Raw genomic sequence first — 5,173 nt, 5'->3', positions numbered from 1 at the left:
AATGGCCGCAGCCGGCGTGCTGCGGCCGGCGCACCGCGCTGATCCGATGGCAGGAGCCAGGTGCTTCTACTGGTCTCCCATGGGGTGCAGGGCCCAAGCACCTGGGCCATCCTCCACTGCACTCCCTGGCCACAGCAGAGAGCTGGCCTGGAAGAGGGGCAACTGGGACAGAATCTGGCGCCCTGACCAGGACTAGAACCCGGTGTGCCGGCGCCGCAAGGCAGAGGATTAGCCTAGTGAGCCGCAGCGCCGGCCCTTAAGTGTTTTCAAGAGACACATTCCCAGGATAGCAAATTCCACTCTAGTGCTTTTCTCGCCTTTGTTGTCTCTGCTTTTGCTTACCTTTGTGGGTCTTGCTGCTTTCTGCTGAACACTAGGTGCGTGCATTTTCACCCCCTTTCCTGGCAGTGAAAACATTTCTCCCCTGCTCAAGGCCAGGCCTTGGCCGCATCTCCCATGGGCTCTGGTGCTCCACCACGCCCACGTCCTCACATCCAGGGGTGCTGTAACTGCTGGCTGGACTTCCTCTTTCATGGGAAGGGAACTTAGAAAGATTTGCTGGACCAGCTTTGTGGCATAGCCAATAATTAGCCATTGCCTGCGACGCCGGCATCCCATGAGGGCGCTGGTTCGTGTCCTGGCTGCTCCACTCCCGATCCAGCTCCCTGGGAAAGCAACAGAAGACGGCCCAAGGGTTTGGGTCCCTGCTGCCAATATGAGAGACCTGGACAGAGTTCTTGGCTCCTGGCTTCAGCTGGGCCCAGCCCAGGCTGTTGTGGCCATTTGGGGAGTGAACCAGCAGGATAGAAGATGTCTTAGCCACTCCCCTTCTCTATCTGTGACTTTCAAACAAATAAATTTCTAAAAGAGAAAAAGGATTTGCTGCTCAATTTCCAGAGTTTGAATATTTTTCTCTTTTTTATTGTACTATTTATTTGATTAAATGAATTTTAAAAAATTCCTATACACATTCTGTAATTAACACTTTGCTACATATCAAAAATATATTTTTTCTTTTTCAATATTTATTTATTTATTTGAAAGGCAGAGTTACAGAAAGAGAGGAAGAGACAGAGATCACGCATCCACTGGTTTATGCCCCAAGTGGCAACACCAGCTAGGTGAAAGTCAGAAGCCAGCAGCTTCATCCATGAATCCTACATGGGTGGCAGGGGCCCAAGGACTTGGGCCACGTTCCACTGCTTTCCCAGGCACATTAGCAGGGAGCTGAATTGGGAGTGGAGCAACTAGGGGGCCAGCATCCCATATGGGTGCTAGTTCAAGACCTGGCTGTTCCTCTTCTGATCCAGCTCTCTGCTGTGGCCTGGGAAAGTAGTGGAAGATGCCCCAAGTTCTTGGGCTCCTGACACCCATGCGGGAGACCCGGAAGAAGCGCCTGGCTCCAGATTGGCCCAGCTCCGGCCACTGCAGCCATTTGGCATGTGAACCAGTGGATGGAAGACCTCTCTCTGTCCTTCCCTCTCTCTCTGTAATTCGACCTCTCAAATAAGTAAATAAATCTGGAAAGGAAAGAAGGAAAGGGGAGCAGCTGGGACTTGAACCTGTGCCCCTGTGGTTTACTGGCACTGCAGGTGGCGACTTAACCCAGCGCACCACAGTGCCTGCCCCCAAAAATATATTGTCAATGTTGTTATTGTTTAACTTTATTGATGGAATAATACATATACATATTATATATATATTAAAATTGGAGGCCAGTGTTGTGGCACAGTAAGCTAAACCACTACCTTCACCACTAGCATCCCACACAGGGGCCGATTCTAGTCCTGACTGCTCCACTTCTGATCCAGCACCCTGCTACTGTACCTGGGAAAGCAGCAGCAGATGGCCCAAGTGCACCCACCACATGGGAGACCTAAATGGAGTTCCATGCTCCTGGCTTTGATCTACCCCAGCCCTGGCCATTGAGGCCATTTGAGGGAGAGAACCAGCAGATGGAAGATCTCCATGTCTCCCTTTGCCCGTCAAATATGTAAATCTTTTCTACAAAATTTCTTTAAAATTTGGGGTCCCCTCAATTTTTCTTCTATTGCTTCCAGATTTCTATCACGCAGATTACAAACTCCAGCTCCCACATTCCCCTCCTATAACTGGAACAGTGCTTTGACTTTTGGACTTGTAATCCACCCAGACTTCTATGAGTGACATGAAGGCAGAGAAGTAAATTCTCTGCCAGTGGATGGTCAGTTGCCCCAGCAACAAGCCTTGGCTCATTACTGAGTCAGTCCCCCCAAAGCACAGCACTGCTACCACAGAAGGAGGGATTCCGGGCAGAGGGAGAAACAAGTGTCTAGCCCGGGGCATGGAGGTCTCTATCCTATGGTGTCCTGGGTCCCCCTTCTGAGTGGAAAGAGCCGTTGTGGGGTCGGGAACCACCTGCAGCCTGCAGAGTGCTTCAGTTATGCAAGGAAGACAAACCTTGTTTCACAGAGGAGACCAGACTCCTGGTCCCAGTCCAAGAAGGTGGACCCCCCTGTTGCGAGCAGACCCCCGGGGTCTCAGAGAAAAGCACCCCGTGCTAAGTGGTGAGGAGAACACTTCCATGGTGACCACTGCCCCACAAAGCCAAGTCCTCCGTTTTGACACAACTCAGCAGGAGGAGAGGGGTTGCCATGGTAACTCCAAGGCAGCTTCTCAGCCACAGACCGGTTGTTTAAACTCCAGAGGACAATCTTTTCCTCCATGGTGACAATTAGGACCCAACAGAGATGCGGAAGCTGGCAGCACCAGGACCAACCACAGGGCGGCCGTCCCCTGGCTTTCAAAACACTTCAAAAATGGTCTAAGAGGGACTCGGAGATCTGCGACTCGCTTTGCAGAAGCCGAGTCAGTTGTGGCTTCACTCGGTTGTTTTACTACATGGGTATGAAGTGGTAAGAGATAAAAAGACAAAATGAATGCGGTAATGATTATAGTATTATTACCACAAATTTGCTTTTTTAAAATATGGGGATAGTCAATATTAAATTAAAATATCCAACCAGGAGCTTTTTCTCTCTTATCACCTGCAGCTTCCAAGTGATTGTCTTCTTCTGTCTCCAACCTCCGTCCGGACAGCGGGCACTGGAGAACCTGACGGAACTGGGTAGAATCTGAGCCCCTGTACCTGCCAGACATGTTGCTACAGGAGGTACCATCCCTGCTGGAAGTACAACAGGTTTAAGGGAAAGCAGCTCCGAGAAGAGACTTCTCAGAGGTGTGCGCTGGGGTGTGGGAACCAACCCGGGGACAGCGACATTGTCAAGTTGCTCTCCCTCTGAGCCCGAAGGGGCAGGGCAGGGAGCCATCTGGCCTCCACCAGCACTGGGGTTGTGGGAAAGGATACATGCAACTGGCGCTGAGGCCTCGGGCTGAGGAGGGCAGTCAGGTGCGGAACGCGGGCTCTGAAGCTTAAATCCTGGGGTGTGGGGGGGGGACTAGGCTTCGTGCTGCCATGGATTAAGCCACTGCACGGCACTCCTGCAGCCCATATCCAAGTGCCTGAGACCCAACCCCACCCTGCTTCCCATGTAGCTTCCTGCTGATGCACACCCCAGGAGGCAGAAGATGGCTCAAGTGCTTGGGTGCCTGCACTCACGTGGGAGAGCCAGGTGGAGTTCCAGGTTCCTGGTTTCCGTCTGCCCAGCCCTGATTAAGTGAACCAACAGATAGAAGATATACACACCCACTCTCCCTATCTCTCCCTCTCCGTGTCTCTGTGTATCACTCTGCTTTTCAAGTAAATAAAGCTTTTTATTTTATTTTTCAAGTAAATAAACATTTTTCAATAAAGGGATGATGAGGTGATGCAGCGGGGATGCATCCCATACGAGAGCGCCAGTTCCAGTCCCAGCTCCTCCACTTTCGATCCAGCTTCCCGCTAATGCGCCTGGGAAAGCGGTGGAAGTGACTCAGGTGACTGAGCCCCTGCCACTCACATGGCAGACCTGGATGCAGTTCCAGGTTCCGGGCTTGAGCCAGCCCCAGGCCCAGTTGTTACAGATATTTGGTGAGCTAGTAGATGGAAGATGACTCTCTTTGTCACTCTTTCAAATAAAAATAAATGAATTATTAAACAATAAACCCTGCCTGGTGGAGGAAGGGGCATTTGGCCTTGTGATTAGGACGCCTACATCCCATAGGGAGTACTTGGCTCAGTACCCAGATCTGGCTCCCGACTCCAGCTTCCTGCCAATGCACACCCTGGAAGGCAGCAGAATGGCCCATGTACTTGGGTCCCTGCCACCCACTAGGGAGCTGGACTGAGTTCCCAGCTCCTGGCTTCAGCACCCCTGCCCTGACTCTGGTTATTGCGGGCATTTGGTGAGTGAATCTGTGTGATGAAAACGCTTTCTTTCTCCATGTCTATCTCTTTGTATGTCTGTCTCTCTGCCTCTCAAATAACATTTTTTTAGTTTATGGAAAATGGAATTAAAACATAAGTCTATTTTGATGTGAAAAAAAATTTAAATCTATGTAGATGAATGAGTTCTTCGGAAGGATCATGGAAAATGCATGCTATGAAGAAATTATGTAGGGGCTGGCGCTGTGGCATCATAAACTAAGCCTCTGCCTGCAGTGCTGGCATCCCATATGCATGCAGGTTCATGTCCCAGCTGCTCCTCTTCCAATCCAGTTCTCTGCTTATGGCCTGGGAAAGCAGCAGAAGGTAGCCCAAGTGCTTGGGACCCTGTACCCATGTTAGAGACCCAGAAGAAGCTCCTGGCTCCTAACTTCAGATCGGCACAGCTCTGGCCATTTGGAGAGTGAACCAGAGGATGAAAGACCTTTCTCTCTGTCTCTCCCTCCCTCTGTAACTCTACTTCTCAAATAAAATTTAAAGAATCTTAAAAAAAATTTATGTGTGCAAGTACCCTCATACATACCAACGATAAAGTTTAATTTACAAGATCGGCGCAGGAAGAGAGTAACGGTGATATCAAACAGAATAATTACAAGAATGCCCTGTAATAAAGGCTATTTAAACCTCGTGAGCTGTAGGTTTCTGGAAATTTCCATGGAACATCTGTCAATCTGCGGTTGCCCTCGGATGACTGAAAACACAGAAGTGAGATTCAGCCAAAGGGAGGCTCCCGCACTCCCACAAACCCTTGGAAGGCTGCTGCTCACACACCAGCACCCAGCGAGAGGGGAAGGAAATGAGCCTTGCTAA

At 50.3% G+C, this 5,173-nt stretch overlaps 1 long non-coding RNA gene across 2 annotated transcripts; it reads left to right on the top strand.

The window, feature by feature from the left end:
- Positions 1 to 2,753: 2,753 nt before the first annotated feature.
- On the top strand, positions 2,754 to 4,817 carry LOC138846665 (uncharacterized). 2 transcript variants are annotated; one of them, XR_011384201.2, is made up of 3 exons: positions 2,754 to 2,894; positions 3,033 to 3,217; positions 3,535 to 4,817. It is a non-coding gene; the product is annotated as an uncharacterized LOC138846665 (long non-coding RNA). The 2 variants fall into 2 exon arrangements; XR_011384200.2 differs by having other exon boundaries at positions 2,762 to 2,923.
- Positions 4,818 to 5,173: the final 356 nt, after the last annotated feature.

This window comes from Oryctolagus cuniculus, chromosome 18 (genome assembly GCF_051225735.1).
Source record: "Oryctolagus cuniculus isolate XC-2025 breed Fujian yellow rabbit chromosome 18, ASM5122573v1, whole genome shotgun sequence".
Classification (NCBI taxonomy): Eukaryota; Metazoa; Chordata; class Mammalia; order Lagomorpha; family Leporidae; genus Oryctolagus; species Oryctolagus cuniculus.
Note: the sequence above shows the minus strand (reverse complement) of the source record. Positions and strands in the feature narration are given on the sequence as shown.